At 50.7% G+C, this 22036-nt stretch overlaps 1 protein-coding gene across 3 annotated transcripts in view; it reads right to left on the minus strand.

Annotated features, from left to right (window-relative positions):
- The window catches only part of TEAD3 (TEA domain transcription factor 3), a 57179-nt gene extending 43097 nt beyond the window's left edge, over positions 1-14082 (minus strand). The window contains exon 1 of one of the 3 annotated variants that reach the window (XM_075122004.1): positions 13892-14082. The gene's annotated coding sequence lies outside the window, so the exon portion shown is untranslated. The remainder of the gene's footprint in view (positions 1-13891) is intronic. The other 2 variants (XM_075122005.1, XM_048827090.2) reach the window with 2 other exon arrangements.
- Positions 14083-22036: the final 7954 nt, after the last annotated feature.

Consider the following 22036-nt stretch of genomic DNA (forward strand, 5'->3'; position numbering starts at 1 on the left):
TACCTTGCTTAGTGGCCCATCCCTCCCCTGCTATGCACCAAGCTCTCGCTCGCTGAGGAGACAGTACTAAGGGGTCTGCAAAGCTCTGCAAACAAGACCTGGCACGCCTCTCCTTTTTTCCTCCATTTCCATGACACCCCACATCATCACAGGGCAGTCGAAGGATGAGGCGGACCCAGCATGGACTCTCTCTACATGTCCCCTCTGTCCTGAAAGCCGCTTCTCCCCAAGGAGGACACTATCTGCTCAGTGCTGCCAGCGTTTCTCATGCCCTCCCACGATTAGCTTACCGGCTGCCACATCATCCCAGCCTCACTCCTCCTGTCCATCCGCTTTTGTGCCAGCCCGACACCAGCGAGGCGTGGAGACGGGACACCAGGGAACCGAGGCTCAGAAGGAATGGGGCTTAGGCCTTTTCACTAGGCCCAGCACCTCTCACCAGCTCAGGAAATGTATCTTGAATGGGTCAAACCCCACAGGGCCCCTAGTCCCCCTCAAGTCAACGGGGATCTGCCTGGGGAAGAACCGAGCCGGGATTGCAGCCTCTGGTCCATATTTTTTAAAGCAAAGCAGCTGTTTCTCCGAGCCTCGCTGCTAGGTAGCGGGGCAGCTCTCTTGGTTCGAACTTGACCACATAACCTGGCAGCGGGGGTGGCCCATTTGCTTTCTATCCTGCTTAACCAGAAGAGGAGCTTCACTGATTTACATTTTAATAAAAGCTTTTAAAGCATTAATTATTTTATAGATTATGAAACTAGTTGGAAACTAAGTCTTGGACTGGCCTCCTCCAGCGTCACCAAGATGGCCACCACCAGGAAAGGGATCATCTTATTTACACAGCACCCTTGGGCCCAAAAGGCTTTACAAACTGTAGGCCTGTTCCCAAGAGGCCCGACACTCCCACTGTATCATCCGCCATGAATTAATGGTGCTCAGCACACCTCGGGATCAAGCTCCTACATACTGGAGTCACTTCACCCATCACTGAAACGCAGCCACGTCTGAAACATGGCAACCGTTAAACAGTGCGTGGTTAGGACAGGAAGTTTCCAGTTGAAATTGCCAGGGGAATGAGTTAGACCAGATGTAATTTGGCCAGTAGCATGCTGAGAAACATCATTACAAGTTAAACCTTTATTTCCAATTATAATTTGCTGTTTGCCGACGGTGAGAAGCAACTCTGATCTACTGAGCTTGAGAACCTGCCGATCCAAGCAGAGAAAGTGGCTTCAAGCATTTGAATTCCCAGCACAGCTTACAAGCAAAGCCAATTTCCCAGAGATCCCATAGGCTTAAACTGCACAAGACTCAAGGAAGAGATCCGGGAGGTTGAAGCAGAGAAGCAGCCTCTGCTGAAAGTGTTCAGGCAATCAGCTCAGCAAGCCCATGGTCTGGCCAAGGTGATTAACTACGTATTCTAGCCTGAATAAACGGGGCCAGAGCTGGCTTTAGGGATGGGCTGTCCTGGTAAGAACGACAACGTCTACTCCACAGACGCACACCAAACAGCCACCGAATACTTTGCTAGGACCTGGTCACAAGAAGGGGTTGGAATTCAGAGGAAAAGGCAAACCCATAAATCATTCTCCTAGGATATCTTAAGCTAGAAACAACCATTTCTATAAGATCAGGAAAAAACAATAAGCCCAGGAAACCAGGAACATCAAGGGAGAGGCGGGGGTATATAGGTGGGGGTATCCCAGATGTTCTCAGTACAACAGATGTGGACCAGCTCAGGGTTCTCTCGCTAGCTCTTAGTCATTTCAGATGCTCTGGGAGGCAAAGGACTCCAGGTGTCCATATAAAGGAGTGTCCTGGTGCCACTGAACCCAAATAGGGCTCGTGCCCTAAGGCTTACCTTCCCGAGGAAGGGATTGGACTGGCACATTCCTCCAGCCCACTCTGGTCTTTGCATCTTCTCTCCTACTGCCCCCTCTCCCACCCCTCCATGTCCAGAACTGTCTCCCCTCTCCTTGTCCGAGCTCCTCCTCCTTCCAAACCCGCATTTGGGAATTCTCCATCCCAACAACTGCCCACACCCTCCCATTCCTCAGCAACTGTTGCGAGTGTCCCAGCTAGCTCTCCCTTGGGCCCAGCCTACAAACAGCATTGTATTGGCTTAACTAAGGGTGTCTTTTTAAACCGGGGTCGCTAAATCAGTGCCAACTCCTGTGTGGACTCTCAAATCCGTGTGAAAATGGGCTAGGTCCATTTCATTCCCTATTGACTTAGACAAGGCCTTAGATCTGTGGGGCGGGAAAAAGTGTCTTACTGACTCTGTGCAAACGTACAGACTGTGTGATTTTAAAGTAGCCAGTCTAAAGCCATAAGGTGTCTATAACCCCTGTGCAAACAGGAAGGCTCCAGTTCTTTCACACCCACTCCCTCATCCCAGGCTGCCTCTCCCTTCCCTCCACCCCGTGTAACCCAATCCTCACCATGGAAGCAGCTGCAATCACTGCCCTCACCCTGTGCCTAGGAAACACAGCCGCCCCTGAGGCACCAGCCCTGATTCATAGCTGGGTGCTGCGGGTAATCTGAAAGCAGCACCTTACCAAACCAGAGCAGCCCTGAGCACAAGCCACTGGCCTACACATGCCAACCCAGCTCCGGGATGGGGAATGGCCTTCGCACCTTTCTGAAACCAAGAAAAAAGCCATTCCGTCTGGCGGAAGCCAAGCACTCCTCGCCATTCCAAGTCACTTTCCCCTCGCATGCTGTCCTGATACCATGGGAAGAATCCCTCCACACAGATGGCATCACGGGATAAAGGTCCCCACAGGAGCCCCTTCCAGAGGGTTTCCCCTTCTCACACATTTGCAGAAACCATAACGGAAGTATGTATTTCATATGCCATACACTGTACATACAGGAAACAGCAATGGGCCCTGCGTGGACAATCAATGCACTGTGCAATTCCATACATTAGGGCTAAACGGATGACTCATGAATGAACACCGCACAGAACGACCAAAGGGGAACACGCTCTGCAGAGGGGCCGGTGAGGAAACGAACAAGAACCGGTATCCCCACCAGGAGGCAGCTAATGCGGAAAAAGGGAATCCTACAGGGTCACATATATTTCTGCAGCCCAGAGCCTGGAATATGTTTACCTAGACTGACAGCCAGAGGGCTGGCTCGGTGGTCTGTGTATTTCTAGGCTCCCACCATTGTGGCCTTTAGGTTTCTGGTCTGGAGTATCCAGACCCTTTTCCCAGTGAGCTTCCGCCTCCCCTGTAAGTTAAGAACCATGCAGCTTTCAGCATGCGGGTCTTTCTGATGAGGCCCCAAACAGCAAGATCCAATCCACTGAGCAGGGACACTAAAACATCTTAGTCCCTGGCAAAATTTACCCAGCCATGACCTGGAAGGTTGCTATCCTTTGCGCTTTGCGGGGGTGCTGTGCACACACAATTTATTAAGCTCTTGAGATCCTCCAGGATGAGCCTCGTATAAATTATTCTTGCGTGTCGAGAACTGGACAGTAACGGCTCTTATTATTATTTATACTGCAGGAGAGACTGGGCCCCAACTGAGATCAAGGGCCCAGTGTGTTCGGTGCTGGCCAAACATGGCGAAAGACCATCCTGAAGAGTTTAAAGAGACAAGCCAAAGGAAGCCTTATCATCCTCAGTCTGCAGCTGGGGAACTATGGCACAGTGAGATGGAGTGACTTGCCCACGATCACACAGGAAGCGTACGGCAGAGCTGCGAAGCGAACTCTGATCTCCCGAGTCCCAAGTCCCAGGCCACTGCCTTCACCACATCCTCTCCCTCTCATCTTGCTCTTCCAAGCAATTTCCACTCAACATGGGAGAACTTAGCTCGGTCACTTCTAGTCACAGCGCCGTGTGCGGTGAAAATTTCTGCAGCTTTCCAATACAGGAGGAAGCCTGCTAAGTACCTACCGATTAACAGGACCCCTGCTGAAATAAAGGCAGCATTAGGTACTTGGACCCGAAAGTGCCTATCTAAAACCCATCCTTTGGGCAAGCCACACAAAACCAGGAGCCTGATCTCTTGCAGACGTTTAAGATCCCATAGCACTGATCACAAGAGCGGGATACCTCTGGTGTCTTGGTCCACTTCCGGGGTTGATTCATTATGTCCTGGCCATCTGAACTCCCCTTTCACACTTCCAACGGGAAGCAAGCACCTCCTTCCCTTCCTGCCCTAAGATTCAGCCTTGCAGCTCTGTGCTGTTAAACCAGCTGCTACGCCCCCACTGCTGAGGTGGCAGCATGTCAGTGGTGGGTGAAGTGCCTCCTGCATATAGAGAATGTAAGTTGCTAAAAATACTGATGGCGATATTATTCATAGAGAAGGAGTTCCAGACGAGAGCACAGCCCAGTCGTTAAGCTGATCCTGATCCAATGCATCAGCCCCCCCCTCACCCGCCCACAATTATCTAACCAACCCAGTAATCACAGACTCTCTGCCCCCACCATTCCCTCCCTCTTTGCTCTACCACGGCAGCTTCCCAGTCTGCAGCGAGTGGGCAACCTAGAGATGGGGAGGCCTTTATGGCAGTATTGCAGCTGGTAGACTGGTAGCTTACGTCTCAGGTGAGCTGTGGGGAAGGACTGACCCACAAATGCCCTGCTGGCCCCTGAGCATGGCTAATCCAGGTGAGTTCTGGAGGGAGTCCTGTGGGGAGGGGCATTTATGTTACGGTGAGGACCCTAGCACAAACACAGGGGAAGCCAAAAAGGCTACATAACCTCAGGCTGCCCAGTTCTCGGGGGTTGGTCTGAGGGTAAACCTGCGGGGGGGGATGGGGGGGGACACTCAGAGCAGAGGGCCACACTCAAGACCCTGCTCCTCACAGGGTGGGCAGTGGGGCTATGCAGTGCCCATACCTTCCCACTCATAACATTAATGCTGAGTTTAACTAAAATAAAAGGACAGTTGCCTAAATGTCAGCAATATGAGCTCCCTGCCTCTGGGGGTGGGGAGAAATGGCTGGCGAGCTGGCATGAGAACTACAGCCCATCCTCCACTAACTCAGAGTTGCTCAAAGTTTACAGGCTCAGAACATCTTCTGGGGAAATTAGTGACTATTGTGAACAGCTGGATCTAATTTTACGAGGAGCTAGGAAGAGACACTCATGAAGAAATAACGCTTAGCGCTCCAATCCAAGGATCTCAAAGCACTTTAAAAACTGTTACGCTTCACTACAATCCATAGAAGTCGGGATTATGAGGCCTATTTTACAGAAAGGGAAACTGAGGCACAGAGAGGTGAAGCAACTTGTCTGAGGCCAGGTGGAAAGTCTATACCAGTGGTTTTCAACCTGTGGTTCATGAACCCCGGGGGGTCTGCAGACTACGTCTAAGATTTCCAAAGGGGTCCGCACCTCCATTCAAAAATGTTTAGGGGTCCGCAAATGAAAAAAAGGTTGAAAATCACTGGTCTCTACCAAAGCTGAGAAAAGAACCCCAGAGTCCCAACTCTTAGGCCGCTAAGCACATGGTATCTCAGGGCATGTCTACATGAGGATATCCAGGAATATCAATCCGAATTAACTAAAGGTGTGAATCTGAAGTGGATTAGTGAAACTGCATTAAATCCCTGTGTGAACACCGTCATTCAGAATTGAAGTGGCCCTAATTTGCTTTAGCTTAATTCACTTAGTCCTGGTCGACACTTAAAATTTAGGTCGACATAGCTACGGCACCCAGGATTGTGAAAAACTCACACCTCTGAGTGCCGTAGCTATGACAGCCTAACCCCTAGCATAGATACAGCTAGGCTGACAGAAGAATGCCTCTGTTGACCTAGCTACCCTTGCTCAGGGAGGTGCAGCTCCTATAGTGGCAGAAAACCCCTTCCATCATCTTAGCCTGCGTCTACACTATGGGACTAGAGCAGCGTAGCTACAGCACCGCACCTATCCCGCTACAGGGGCGACGTGGCCTTCCAAACTCAATTAAACTAAACTGAATTACGGCCACTTTAATTCTGATCTACAGTGCCACACAGGGATTTAATGAGGTTTCACTAATCCACTTCAAAGTCACACCCTAGTTAATTCAGATTAAATTTTCCTGGATGTTTCCATGTAGGCAAGTCCTCAGATAACTAATGGGACCTCTACAAGTTCAGACTGACCTATCGCTAGAAATGGGTCACAGGTGGAGTCCATATCTGACATTCCTCCTTGTGTTTGGATCTGGGGTTCTGGTTCTAGCCCTTCTGTATACATTCAAATCACTTCTGATAATCACAGCATGTAAAGCTGTTCCTCCTGCTTCTCTGCCCAGCTCTGCCTCCCCCAGCTCCCCCTGAAGATGCTGGGAGTTTTGCTGACAAACTTTGGGTTCCGCACAGCTTGTGTGTTTAAAAGGTGGCGTTTTTTATATTGCTCACATTTTATCTCTTGGGTCGGCACAAAAATATTCATTGTAAACAATTTTTCACTCCTCTTTATATGGTAGATACCCGCCCTCATCTCGCTACAGACATGCACTAAGATCACTTCAACCAGCCTGACCATTAGACTAATTGGGATGATTGCCAGGGACCAGAACTGATTGCTCTATTTCATGACTTTAACCTGTGGATACCTGCCATGCCTGATGCCCAGTAGTCTAGCCACAGTCCTTTACACACAGGAGGGGTGATTTGCAGGCCTAGCTTTCCCAAAGTGTGGCCTTCTGCTGTGCTATCAAGGCTGCGAGATGGGTCGGGCTCTCGTGTTCGTTATGGTTCTTCAAGACTTTTAATGCTGCCAAAGATCGTGTTTATTTCATACGTTGCTTTTGGTCCTGTGGTTAAGACACTGGACTGAGGCTTGGGCAACCTGGGTTCAGTCACAGCCCTGCCACAGACTCCCTGCATGACCTTGGAAAAGTCACCTGTTCTCTGACTCTCAGCTCCCCATCTGTAAAATGGGGATAATACGCCTTCTCGCCTCCCACCCTTTGTCTGTCTTGCCTATTTACACTAAGTTTTAGGAGCTGGCACTCTCTCTCACTATGTGTGTACAGCCCCTAGCAAAATGGGTCCCAGGTCTTGGGGCAGGTGCAATTGTAATAACTTAATACATAGTATCATGCAACACAAGGTATCCTGGAGCAGTGGCTCTCAACCTTTCCAGACAACTGTACTCTTTTCAGGAGGCTGATTTGTCTTGTGTAACCCCAAATTTCACCTCACTTAAAAACTACTTGCTTACAAAATCAGACCTAAAAATACAAAAAGTGTCACAGCCACTATTACTGACTTCCTCATTTTTACCATATAATTACAAAATAAATCCATTGGAATATAAATATTGTACTTAAATTTCAGTATATAGTATACAGAGCAGTATAAACAAGTCATTGTCTGTATGAAAGTTTAGTTTGTACTGACTTCGTTAGTGCTTTTTACGTAGCCTGTTGTAAAACTAGCAAATATCTAGATGAGTTGATGTACCCCCAGAAGACCTTTGTGTAACCCCAGGGGTATGCGTACCACTGGCTGAGAACCACTGTTCTAGAGTCTGGGAGTTTCAAGACAGCTGTTAAACTGGGCTGCTTTGGTTTCTGCCCAGAGATGGGCCAGTTAAGGGGATTCACTCTTTATACCACTGGGTGGTAAATCTTTACAAATTACTGCAATCGAGTTCACTTTCATCCAAGGGGATCCCAGAGTGTTTTACCACTGTACCAATGCAGCACCACTGAAACGCACCCACCTCGGGGACAGAGTGGGGGGCAAGTAATGGGATACTGCATAAACAAGGAAAATAGGGGAACATGTGGTCAAGGACACTCGGGCAGTGAGAACTTCAATATTCACAACCAGTAGACAGGACCTCAGGCCTATGTGCCTAAATACCTTTGAGGCTCTAATTCCTATAAATTTCAGTGGGAGTTAGGCACCTAAAGACCTTTGAAGATGTGAGCCTCAGCGTTTAAGGTCTCACTCAGACTTACCCATAGAAATGGCATGGCCCCTAATTAATTAACATCACTTGGAAGAGTGAAGGGCTCAGCTGATCCAAATGGGATTCGAACTCATGTTTCCAGGAAATCTGCACAGTCCTAAAGCTAAGCCCACCAGGCCACACAAGGAACAGCAAAGACATTGTCCATGTGGCTATTGTCTTAGAACAGTGGCAGCTGCGCAGGAAAGACACAGGACTGCTCCAAGGTCTGCATGGATCTGGGATGGCCCAGATGCCATTTTGGATGCACTCTTCTGAGGAGCAAGCGCTCGTGTCCCTTCTCAAAAGTTTGGGAGCTTTGTTCGACTCTCAGCCCAATGTATGCACAGATGAGGCTCAAACATGGATTTACAGAGGGGAGGAACTTGGCATTTTCCTGTTCAAAACCAGGCACTACCCACCAGGTCTCACCCATCAGGAGGGAGAATCCAACATGGTGGCCGTGAAAGGTCGGCGTAGGATTTTGCAGCACTGATGATGCAGAGCGCCACGTAAGCTATGCTGGGTCTGTAGAGGCTTCCAGAACAGCTGCCCTGAATGCACGACCCGATGGGCTGAGAAGCACAAGATAGGAGGCAGAGAATGCCCCCACTCAAATAATTCATAAACCCTCCCTCACTGGCTCAGCGTGCATTACCGTGCTTTCAGAATCACGCTTCCATAGCAATTTGCTCTGCTCCGCTGTGTTCCAGCAGGGATCGCCAAGTGCTTCATAAGTATCAGTGAGCAGGACCAGTATCACTTCCATTTTACATAGGGGGAAACTGAGGCACAAAAGGGGTTTAAACGACTTGCCCAAATCCAAAGAGAACCCAACTCTTTTGTGCTTTAGCAATGAGGTCATCTTTCCACGTGCGGGTTACAGGCTCAGTGACAACACAGCTTAGGATCCTCACCCATCATTAACTTCCCTCCCTTGGTCCAAAAAGTTTCATAAGTCAACACCATCATGTGACAGAAACACTGGGTGCTCACACACTTCAGGCACCTTCCAACACTCTAGACATCCAGGCTAACCGACTCTCAGGAAAGGTGCGATTCCCATTACAAAGGGAAGTTTCGCATCTATTGTCTAATGAGCCCAGATGAAGGCACCCACACTGAATAATGCCTCTCATAAAATCAAGGGTCAAATCCAGGACTGGGAGAGCAGCACATACTCACACTAGAGCATAGTGATCCCTCGGCGCAGCTAGCCCTGTCTGGAGAGTCAGTTCCCTGATGCTGCATGATGGATGTCAATAATTTACCACAATACATGGGGCGAGCACCAGGGGTGTCCTTGGGGTGGTTTGAGTCTGCTGCTTAGCGAAGGGCATTCAGAGGGGTACAGACTACATGGTCAGTCAATCAGATGTCCTTCAGCCACCTTTCACATGCCTCTCCCAGCAAGGACTGACTGACTGACCAATGCTTAGCTCCCATTAAAGCCAGTAAGAATTTTATCACTGGGTTCAGGCTCAAGACACCTTTTTTTATTAAACACTTAAAGGAACTTCCAGGAGATTGTCAGCTCTTTGCAGACGGGGCCATCTTTTTGTTCGGTGTCTGTACAGCGCCTAGCACAATTGGGTCCTGGGCCATAACTGGGCTTCTACGCACTACCATAATACAAATAATAAACAACAATCATCATAGCAGGGCCCATGTTTGGAAGGGCAGATCTTAGGGGCTCAACTCCCGTGCGGTATTCCTCCGGTGCCCCAAATGCCACAGGCACCCTCCACTCCAAATGCACTCACCCCTAGCTTCCGTCGGACTAAGAACATGCAGTAAGGAGGAGGCTGAGATCCATGTCTCCCCTCTGCCCAGAAGGATCAGGCATAGCCGAACTCTGCTCTTCACAACATCTATAAGTTATTCCAGCACAAGGGATCCCCTGCAGCTGGCCTCGTGTTCTGTGTGTGTGTTCGACAGAAGTTGCGTGGTTACTTAATTTTTAATGCATTAATTATAGTTGATTGCCCACTTCCACCCTCACCTCCCAGGAAGTGCAGCTTTAACTTGTTCTCACATTGGCTGGGAATCATTTTTCCTCCACTGTATTGCTAGCCGCCGCTTGCACCATCTCCCGCTGTCACCAGCGTGTCACAGCCCCAATTAGGCTTTCGGATGCACCTCTCTTACTGGGTCTCCACAGGCCTGGTACACCTGGGGGAAGCAGCACCCGCTTCCGGCTGTCACCAAAAGGAGGTGCTGCTTTCTGTTCATCGCTGCTTACGGGCAGTGCGATTGAAGCAAAAAGATAAGCTTCGTGCCTCTGATGGCTGGGAGCAAAGGGGTGGCTGGTACAATCCAGCTGTAGGCTGCCTGGGGTTTTAGAGTACCCAGTATAAAGGGGATGAGGAAGGTAGTAAGTAACGTACCTGCTGGTAGATTCTTCTCAGCACAGCAGGGAGGGGGATCCTCTGCCTGCACCTTACCAAACAAAGCCACTGGCGCTGGGCCTCACCTGCCAGCACCTCAGCCAAACCCCTCCTCCTTCCCCCTGCACACTCAGCTAGTCACAGACACTCAATATTTCCACAAAGAAATGCCAGGTATTTACAGAGACTCAGAGGAGCAGCCCTGCACGTGGTCTGGAGCACCAGAGTCAGACAAGCAGGGCCTAGTGACGAGTGCACCAGAAATACCCAGGACATACAGGGCGATTTCCCCCGCCCTATTTGTTAGGAGTTATTTTTATTAAAGGCATATTCGGTGCCAGCCCGACAGCCCTGGCAGAACGGAGTGGTCTCTCCACAGGGCAGGTACAGCATGGGCAGTGGCAGAAGAAGCTACACACACACGCAAACCCTGAGCCCCAAAGATCCTAGTAGCCGCGAGAAGATATTCCAGTCTCCACGGCACAGCAAGTCCTTGGGCTCACTGCTGCAACTGCAAGCATCGAGGGCCATTCATTGCCTGCTAGGAATGGAAACTCATCCAACTCATTTCACTAAGGCCACCAAACTGACATCAGATGGAGTCAAGTTGTCGCTCCCTGCCAGCTTGGCTGGATACAGTTAGATGACACAGAGGCCAAAGGACCTGAATCCCTGTATGCCAAGGCCCTGAACTGTCAAATTCTCCTTTGTATCCATTCCCTTCCCTCCTCCCCCCAATCTAAGCATATCAACAAAAAGGCCCAGCCAAACCTTGCTTTCTTTTATGATCTGATCATCTTAGTCTATACGCTTAAGTTCAGATCCAGAGTTTCTTTAGGGTGAAGAGCGATGCTATGAGACGGTGGTTTCCTTGAAAGCATTTTGGTATGAAAATTGCCAGGCTGAATGATACCTGCCCTTAGCTGTTAGAGATTATATTATAAATACAAGATATCAATACATACAAACACACCCCTTCTTATCTTTACCTAGTATTTAAATTACATTGTGTGACTACTTACATAGAATATATCTACTTTATACTACTGATTCTTCTACAGGAGAGTTATACTCCAGCCGCTGAGTGGGGTTATGAAGCATGGCAGGTGCTGGAGATCCTTCCTAACACTACCCTTATGATGGTTTATTAGCATTTATCCATTTTAAGAGCTAAGAAAGGACAGACTGGTATGTAGATAAAGCACAGGTCTGGGAGTCTGACCTGGATTCTAGTCACAGCAGCCCATGACCTGCTCTGTGACCTTGGGTAAGTCACTTCCCCCTTTCTATGCCTCTCTTTCCCCATCTGCAAAATGGGGGTCACGATACCAGCCTACCTCACAGGAGGCAGAAAAGTGCCTGGTGAGAAGCGTGAATGTTTTGTCACAACAGGGTTTGCACTGGGGGGAGAAACAACATGAACGCCTTTAAATGGCTCCTGAAGACAAGAGCAGGGCACTTGGATATCACTCCACAGCATAAAGTGTGACCCAGCTATTGCTTTCTAGAGAGGCATTCCCTGCATGGTACAAGTGCCTGCGTGTCTGGGCCTGCTCGACCGGCAATACGTCCCTACAGAGCCGTGACCAGTTATCTACAGAGGCGGCAACCTGGCTACGAGGTCTCCCCCTAAGGCAGCACCTCCATTGCAAAGTACTTCAGCCACCACTACAATGTGCTTCCTTAGAGCCACCTCACAAACGCTCCCTCTCCACATACAAGCCGGGGGTAGCAGAGACGGGAAGACGTTCTCTGTTGCAGCATTTAAAACCCTGACTCACGCCACACGGCTCTGCACACAGATCGGCGGCAAGATGGGGGACAGGGCCACGGCCACTTACCTCAAAACTATCCAATTTAGACTGACTCTCTTTTCTGGGGGAGGAACAGACAGCCACTGCCCTGCCCCCAGCCCCGCCACCTATGTACCATTGCTCTTATTTATGATAGACAAAAGGAAGCCCCACTGGGACCTCACACTTTTCTTCCCTGCCCTCTGTGCTCGCCATTTCCCTGTTTGTTAATTCATTAGAACTATGGGTCAGCTGCCCAGAACTAATCAATCCGAACTGTATTTTCTGTGGAGATGGGGTTGGTTTTTTTTTTTTTTTTTGACAAGCAATGTTGTCCAACAAGGCCTCCAAAGCCATGTTTCTGGGCACCATTCCCTTCCCTCCCCCCGGCACACCACCCCCAGGGCCCCAAAATATTGATGTTCACGCCTGACTCCGAAATGACACCCACTATGCCCTTTCTGTGTATGCAACCTAGTTTACACAGAGTTAACCCAAACCTGCATGGTTACCTACGGAAACGCATACACAAATGAGCATGTTATTTTGGAGATTCATATAACTAAGTTTACTTTGTTTGTTACCCCAAAAAGCAAGAGTATGAAAAAATATTGCAAACCTGATGCACGGCTGAAAATTACGCATCTAGTTAATGACTCGTTAGTACTGTGACTGTGTGACTAGGCACAAAGTGTGTAATACACAGCCAGCATATTATCTTCCAGTGTATGTGTGTGATATGGATGTGTTGTACATGCATATACACAATGCAGTTGCTAAAGACAGACATAATACCCTCCGGAGTCAGAAGGGGAAGCAGTTATATTTGGGGGAGCTACTGCAGCGCGTTGGAGGGAAAAGGAGGCAGTTTATATAACGCAACCTATTGGCTCTACGCACGCTATCTATGGATCATATATTGCACGCAAGGCCTCTTTGGAACTGTAGCTCCAGCAATCACACGGTCAAAGCCCAGAGGCGCAAAGTAGAAGCAAAAATATAAATTCAAATCTATCACAGGCCATTGACTTAAAAACTTAAAACTGAAGTGAGAGGCAGGCGCAGGGCAGAAAGCGAGAGCACCCGAGGGAGCGATTGGATGTTTTGAAACTGAAAACTGTTGAATTATTTGGGGTGGGGGTGGGGAGAAGAGAGAGAATCCTGGGATTTAAAAAAATAATAATCCACTAACCAGAGGGGAAATGAGCCCCTCCAGGCCGAGGGTAAACACTGAGGGGGGAGGAGGCAGCAGAGGGGGCCATGGATACAATGTCCTTCCACAACCAAAGGACCCCAGCTAATACAGAGTGAAACCCACCAGCTTCCCCGGGGGGGAGGCTCAAACCCACTGGGGGGTGGGGAGAAGGGGCTGGGGGCAGTTCCACCCCCTCATCCTCTCTAGTGTTCCAATGGGGCTGATCCCTTCCCAGGCCAGGCCCCCGCAAGCAGCTCCAGTGCCCAGGCAGAGTGGGAAGGGCTGCCCCATGCAGCTGCAGTTTCGGGGTAGGGATTGCGGGGGGCTCTTCCCCCTAACTAATCTTAGGACAGGGCCCCCCAGGACAGGCGAGCTCAGCTGGGGGAGCGGGGGGGGGGAAGTGTTGGTGGAACCTCCTCCCCACAGAGAGAGATCAGCTGGGGGCGGGAGTGTGAACCCCATGGGGGAGCCCCTCCCCACCCAGAGCGATCAGCTGGGGGGGGGGGAGAAGAGTGTGTGCCCCCCCCCGGGGGGGGGCAATGGCTAGCAGCCGCCTCTCGCCTTTCAGCAAAGAAAGACCCTCCCGGGCTGGGGGGCGCTTACCTGCCCCGTGCTCCGGAGCGCTCGGCCGGCCGCGGGCGAGCAGGGGGTGCCGGAGCCGGTGGGGGTGACAGGGGCAGCAGGAATGCGGGGAGCGCGGCTGGCTCCGGAATCCGCGCAGGGAGCCAGGCGCAGGGAAGGGAAAGTTTGTGCAAGGGAGGAGCAGAAAGTTGGGAGTCAATCAGGAGGCAGCTGGGCTGGGCTGCGCCCTCCCCCTCCCTCCCTTCCTTCACATGGCCTCCAGCCCCGGCCGGCCCTCCCCCGGCCAGGGACCGGGACAGCGCCCCCCGGACCGGCTGGGCTATGGGGGTCCCCCTCTGCTGGACACGGGCTGGGATACTGGGGTTCCCCTCTGCGGGAAGGAGGGGACGGGACGGGGTCCCCCTTGTTGGAAGGGGGGTGGGGCATGGGGGCTGGGGTATTAGGGTCCCCTCTGCTGGAAATGGGCTGAGATACTGGGGTTCCCCTCTGCGGGAAGGAGGGGACAGGGGTCTCCCTTGTTGGAAGGGGGGTGGGGCATGGGGGCTGGGGTATTAGGGTCCCCTCTGCTGGAAATGGGCTGAGATACTGGGGTTCCCTTCTGCTGGAAGGAGGGAACGGGGGTCCCCCTTGTTGGAAGGGGGGTGGGATATTAGGGTCCCCCTCTCCTGGAAACGGGCTGGGATACTGGGGTTCCCCTCTGCGGGAAGGAGGGGACGGAGGTCCCCCTTGTTGGAAGGGGGTGGGGCATGGGGGCTGGGGTATTAGGGTCCCCCTCTGCTGGAACTGGGCTGAGATACTGGGGTTCCCTTCTGATGGAAGGAGGGGATGGGGTCCCCCTTGTTGGAAGGGGGCTAGGGTATTGGGGTCCCCCTCTGCTGGAAAGGGCCGGGATACTGGGGTTCCCTTCTGCTGGAAGGAGGGGGCTGGCGTATGGGGGATTGGGGTCCCCCTCTGCTGGAAAGGGCTGGGGTATTAGGGTCCCCCTCTCCTGCAAATGGGCTGAGATACTGGGGTTCCCTTCTGCTGGAAGGAGGGGACGGGGGTCCCCCTTGTTGGAAGGGGGCTGGGGTATGGGGGATTGGGGTTCCCATTTGCTGGGAAGGGCTGGGGGATTGGGGGCCCCCTTGTCGGAAGTCTGCTGGAATACTGGGGTTCCCCTCCGGTGGAAGGGGCTGGGCTATTGGGGCGCCCCTCTAGGGGCAGGGGAGGGGATAGGGGGATATAAGGGGTCTCCCCTCGGGGGGATCCTCTCATGCATGGGCGGTGGGGGGGGTCTCTCCACGCTGGAGAAGGGGGTGCTCTCCTGGGGGGGGCAGAGACCCGCCCTGCCAGCGGGCGGGGGGCACAGGCCTGGCCATTGCCCTGGGGCTGCAGCAGAAGAGCTCGCGCCCGCCCCCCAATCACGGCCTCGGACTGCGCTGCTGACGTCAGGTCTGGCGCCGCGCCCGGCTCCAGTTCCCGGCCAGAGAGACCGGCTCGCGCCCCAGCCCACGCCTGCCCCGGGCTTACGCCAGGCCCCGCTGCTCAGCCTCCCCCGGCAGCGCCCCCTGGGGGAGCCGGCCGGGAGCCGGCGGGGCCCAGGCCGTCAGCTGCTCAGCCCTGCGTTCCCACGCTGCGCCCCTGACCCAGGCTTCAGGGCTGGGGGGCGGGGAGCTGAGCCCGGGGACCTCGCCCTTTCCCCGGGCATCTGCTCTGACCCCAGCCTGCTGGCCTCCCCTTGCCCTTCCTGGCTCCCCGGAGCCTTTCCCAAGAGCAGCCTTGTGCACAAGTCAACGGCACCCCAAGGTGGAACCAGACCCCAAACTCCCCCCGGATTAGCTCCTGTCTCCCTGACTACTTAGCTGTTGGGCCCCCTCCACTCTTCCCCGCACACCGCTGAGGGTAAACCCTGGGAAGTTCTGGTTACCGACCCGCTTCTCATTTGGGGAACATGGAGTTTGCTTGTTGACCAACTTTTTTTTTTTTACCATTACACCAGTGCAGGACACCTAGGCTTGTCTTCATGTTGTCCTCCCCTTTCGCACACACCATCTTATTAACATACCACTTCAGACCCAGGTTTTCAAGGCGCACTCAGGGCTGTATTGCCTAGTGCCCAGCACCCACAAGTGGGGCTGGATCTTCCAGGGCCCAGCTCCCATTTAGGCACTTTAATAAAGGACCAATTTTTCAAAAGCATGCAGCAGCTCCCACCGTGGCACCGATGGGCAGATTTTTTCCAAAAAAACTCATCCCCCAGTGTGCTGGGCTCTTCTGAAAACCCGGCCACTAATTTTGGTGCCTAAATAGGAGCTCAGTTCTGTGGAAAATCTGGCCTTGGTTGCAGATGCTGAGCACTTGGAAATACAGCCCTTGCGGTCTAGTTAGATTGTAAGGTCTATGGGGGCAGGGCTTCGGTGCTGGAACTAGGGGTGCTGGGGGTGCTGTCGCACCCCACTGGCTTGAAGTGGTTTCCAGCACATACAGGGTTTACAGATTGGTTCAATGGCTCTCAGCACCCCAACTATACAAATTGTTCCTGGAGCAGGGACTGTCTTTTTATTCTGTATTTGTACAACCCTTAGTATAGTGGGGTCCTGGTTCATGACTGGAGCTCTAGGCAGTACCAAAATACAAATAATAATTGTAAATGCTTTCCGTGTAGTTGGTAAAAATTCACAGTTAAATGACTGCTCACAGATTGAGCGTTTCAGGCCATGATCTCTTGTCAGTTTATAAGGCTTGGGCTTTGCTTTTTTAGTTTTCATTTAGAACTAGTTTTATTCGAGTGACTCAGGACTAGACAAACACTACCAAGGCCTGTTAAGCTACAGCCACCCCGCACATTCAGCAATCTAACATGATGAATAAAACAGCATCAAACTCTCCTGCCCTTGACAGGTGCCTATTGCTAAGCATCTGGTCCAAACAGTGTAATAAAGGCCTAATCCTGCAAAATTTAAGAACCTGAGTCATTTTGTGTATGGGAAGAGCAATGGGACTATTTGTGTGTGTAAAGTTAAACACATGCATGAGTGGTTGGGACCTTATTTTGTTTAAAGAATCAGATTGAAACTTCTGTGTTGTTTGGATCTGCCCCTTATAGAATGAGGCAAAATTCAGATCCAGTGGTTTGATCCAGTCGTGGGTCAGAAGTCCATAATACTTGCCGCTGCTATTTCTCTTCCATGGGTGGGAAACAGCCACTTCCATTTCCAAATTATAACATAAAAGTGAGGCAAGCAATAAAGCCATAAATAATATTTCCCTGTGGCTGGAAAGTCCGAATCTAGGCAAAACAACAAGACTAACTACAGCATTGTAAAAAAACCAAACTTGTCCTGACTCGATTAAAAAGACTGTATTTTAAGTCAGTAACAAAACATTGGCTTCCCAATTAGTCCTGGTAGTTCATGGCAAAAAAGGAAGCGACTACTCTAATCATCCAGAAGGCCAGAGATCAAGATTGGTGGCCAGAGGATTCCCTTCCTCTTCTAAGGATTTAAATTACAAAGTATATTAAAATAGACAAACCAGAGTAAACAAAACAAAAACACAGCCTCTAATGTTTAGCCCTGGTTAAAAGTATTGGAGTGAGATACCTGCTTGCTGAGAAACAGCATGGTCTAGTGGGGCAGGCACTAACTTGGTGCTAAGGACCCCAGGGTTCTAATCCTGCCTTTGTCACTTATCTGTTGGGTAAGTTTAGTCAATTACATCTCCTCTGGGGGCTTTTGTTTGTCTGATCTATTGAGACACTAAATTCTTCAGATCAGGGACTATGTGCATGTCCAGTGCCCAGCCCAGTGGTGCTACTCTAGCAGTAATAATCAAGTGCTTGTCCACCGAGCAGGTACCACACGAACAGCCCCAAGTACAGAGTCTGAATTCCCTATGCCAGTTTAACTCCATTTGTTCCAGTGCCATTCCTCCTCATTTACACCGGTGTGAGAGAACCAGGCCTCTCCCCAACCTGCCTCAGGCTTATGGAGCTGCCACCCCTGTTCATTCATATATTTCCATGCAGTGGAATAACTCCCCATCTGTCACGTTGAACCATTAGCACAGGGAGTGCTGGATGGCATTGCGTGAGGACACTAATGCACGTAGGCCTTGTGGAACCGGGTTTAACTAGTGGCAGAAAGGGGCCTGGCCAGTGATGATTGTGAGAACAGGGGGTGGTGTGGGAGCATCACCAAAAGGGGGCAAATGAGGAGCAGGAGCCACCAGGAGAGAGGTTTGGGCAGCGCACGGGTAGAACTGAGGACCAAGATGTAGGCTGGGCAAAGTGATGAGAAAAGAGGCCTGGTCATTTTCTGTGGCCTACAGTATGCGGAGGTTGTGCAGGATCAGGACCCAGACACAGCGGCAGGCCAATCACAACCAACTTTCGTGGTGGGCAGGCTGTGAGCATGAGGCCTTGAACTCATCGCTTCCTGCTTACTGGTAGAGCTGAAATTTGCCTGATAGGCAGAGCATCTACTGGGGACTCCAACCACAATGTTCTGAGTGACCCTGTGGCCACTGGCTCGAAGAGCAGGAGCCTTGATTAACCAGCCCTGGGAGGTAAGGCTTTACCCTACCTTAGAGTGTAATATTTTTTTTTCCACTTTCCATTGCGTGCAACTGTCTTAGAATTGTGAAACTAAAATGCATCTCCCTTCTGGTTTCCCCACCCGCCCACGCTCTGGGCCTCTAATGGGAGGCATGCCATTAATATGGCTGAGAGTATTTCGCTTTGGGTGAAATTCAGCCCTGTGGAGGGAGTATACGCTGCCACACTTAAGACCTCCAACTAGAACTTAAGTGAGGCATAGGCCTCATGCTCAGCACAGGAGCATCGCTCAGTGTGAGTTGTAAAACCCTTTAAAAGAAAAATATTTTAGGCCTAAACTACGTTGATAAGGTCTCTTATTTTTTGATCTTTCCCTGCAGCAAACATTCCTTTTGCCCCTCCCACTATCTTCATGCATTGGTCTTTCTTTGCATCCATCACACTCTCGATAGCACAAAACAGATGCACATTTCAACTGCTTCAACCCTTATTCTCTTCTGCTGTCTCTGGCACTAGCAGCCGGAGCAAACAAAGGACCAAGTATCTCCTGCCCTCCTAAATTGTTTTCAGTTGTTTCTTGTAGTGCAGTTGGTTTCAGTTTTGATTATTTGCAAGTGTAACCGAGTTTGAGATTACTGGTGTGTGCGTTAATTGTTGTTGGCTGCATGCATGTGTTGCTAGAATTGTGCTAGTTGTTTATACACTGTGGGGTCTGTTTTTCAATTGGCTTTGTGTTTGCTCTCTGCGGTAGTGTTACAATAATTGTTTAGGTTGTGTTGGGCTGGTATTTGGATTAGGTAAACATATTTTTCTAGGGATCAGAGGCAATAATGGATAAAACTGAAAAAATTCAGATGTTTGACTTGGATGGTACTCACCCAAAAAAAAAAAACAAAAAAACACACACTCTAGGGAAAGTTTTGTGCCAGGCCTTTTAATGAAACTTATAGGTGCCCCCTTTCTGATGGATCCAAATAGCACTGAACTGCTGTTCTTGGTGTATTTTGGCTCTTCGTTTTCCATCTATGCTCAGGTAATCATGAAGAGCATGAAAAAACCCACCCTCAGAAGGTATCCAGACTTTTTCCAGTCTCGGCAGAGGTTTGGTTCCAGTTTGGAATCTGGGCTGAAAGTTCTTACTTTCTACACTTTGATTATCCCTAATCAGAGGCTGCAGGCACAGAAGAACAGTGAATGTAATGGGGACAGAGCCTCTGATCTGGAACAATGCAATCCGACCCTCTGATCTAGAACAGTTGGGTCTGACCTGCCTAATGCTCCACCTTTTAAGCACACAAGAGGTCCTCAGCTCTCATTGTGTGGTTGTAGGAGATAAGTCTTGGAGGTGCCCAGGTTGCCTGGTGGTGGTAGGATGAATTATCCCCACCATCTCCTCCATGCTTAGGCCCTACCTTTTTCCTGATACAACAAGGCTACATCCTGGTAAAGGGGGATGAGCTACAAAACTCTCTAGTGCCTCAGACAGAGGGTGGCTGATAGCAGCCCATGGACCCACTCCCGGTGAGAACATGGATGGCTGTTGCAAAAGACGACAGTTCTTTGGGAGTTCCTCTGAAGCACAGCCTTTGTTTGGTTTTTTTAATAATTTGTCTTTAAAAATCAGTCATCTGGGATCACAAACATTACTATGTGTTAGTCATTCTGATTATTGCACGACCCCACATGGCACAACAGGGGTAGGAAGTCAGGGTCTGGTACCTACCTACCCCTGACAACCCACAGGGTAGGAAGGGGTGCAGTGGCTCAGTGAAGGCTGCTCTCTTCTTTGCACTGTGAGCAGTAAGGAGGTACTTTATACCCCGTTACTACACTGTGTGGCTGGGCTTACGTGGACCTGCCTCAGTGCTGGGGCCTGGACTGGATGACTTCTTGAGGTACCTTCCAGTCCTACATTTCTAAGATTCTATAATTAGCACTGGGTCGTTGCCTCTCCAGATTTTCCATGGGAGATCAGAGGCCATGACCCCCGGCTCCCTGCTAGTTTTGGGGCTGCAGCTCTGGTTTCTTCCCCCCCCACCCCCAAGCGTTCATCACCACTGCCTTATTCATGGATTTGCTTGGGAGCCTCGCCATGGCAGTACAGTTGAGTTGTCACTCCACCGAGGGAGTTTATGAAAGAGAAGCAGGGATAGAGTCCCTCCCCCCCCTCAGAACAATGACTGTTAAAGGAGTGGAAAGGGTGACAGCTTAACAGTTAATAGTGACTTCCTTACTGCGTCAATTTACAGAGCACCTTCCAATCCTCCTGATACACCGACCTGCATGATTCACTGACAGACAACAGTCATCTGATGCCCCACAGCACTTGGCAGCAGTTTAGGACAGGAAGTGAAGAACAGCATGGCATCCAATCGAAGCACAAAGGAGACTGTTCAGTAGGCAAAAGCTCGTTACCCAAATTAGCCCTGGTGTCTTGGCCAAATTTCAAAACGTACCTGCTCTTCCAGAAAACACCCTGGAGAGCTGAAGTGACGAGTGGTCAGAAGGCTGGGCTGGGAGGACTTCTCAGAGAGACAAGGCCATGCCACTAATCAATACACAAGGACTGACTCAGAAGGAAGAGCGCCACGCCTTCTGAGTCATGACCAGCACTTCCTGGAGCACCTTGCATTTCCCCCTTGAGGTCTCTTCTCCAAGTAAGGACCCAACCCAATCATGCTCAGCTTGTCAGGTGGAACCGGATCCCAGCCAGCGGTGGTGTGGCTGCAGGCTGCACTGCCTGCTAGGCAGGGAGGCTAGAACAGGGGTAGGAGCGTTTGCAATTCATATTCATCCAATAAAGGTAACTCAAGGCCCAGTCTGTCTTTTAAGAGAGTCCCCTCCCATTAGGCATTAGGAGGGGGCTGGCTCTGAATCTTTCCTTTGTGGAGCAGCCCAGCTGCGTTTACCTTCCATCCACTTGATGCGAGAGATTTTACATTACTGTGGCCTCAGCTGGTTGCTTCAATATTTGCAGCCATTGGCAAGATTTGGACACTCAAAGCAAGTGGCGCTGGGGCCATTCTCATTCAGAAAGGCCTGTAGGGAGGGAAGGAGGGAGATGACATACACCATGCAGAGGGGATTTGGAGTTCCTCAAGGGCCGACTCCTTGGCGCGTAAGGAAAGGTTAACGACCTCGAAGCATGGACAGAGACTCAAATTGCTCAGCATTTTATGTAGCACAGCGAGTGCTCAATGGCACCTGCTCACAATGGCAGCATTTTATATCCCGTTTGTGCTGCTATCAATGACTATGCAAGACACAGGGCAATAGAGAATCAGGCCCTGGGTGTAAGAAGCAAGGCAGGAGGGGTCAGAGCTGGGGCCGTTGGGAACCAGGGTGATAGGATACAGGGAGTGGATGAGGCTGAGGGTGGGAGCTGGGAACAGGGTAGGGATCCGGTACAAGACTAGAAGTCAGGTAGCAGACAGCAGGGTCTGTGGTAGCAGCAAACCAGGACTCACCTTGTTGCACAGACACCTTACTTGACAGCTTTCAGAGTAGCAGCCATGTTAGTCTGTATCCGCAAAAAGAAAAGGAGGACTTGTGGCACCTTAGAGACTAACAAATTTATTTGAGCATAAGCTTTCGTGAGCTACAGCTCACTTCATCGAATGCATTACTGTGTC

The sequence above is a fragment of the Caretta caretta genome, chromosome 21 (assembly GCF_965140235.1).
Source record: "Caretta caretta isolate rCarCar2 chromosome 21, rCarCar1.hap1, whole genome shotgun sequence".
Classification (NCBI taxonomy): domain Eukaryota; kingdom Metazoa; phylum Chordata; order Testudines; family Cheloniidae; genus Caretta; species Caretta caretta.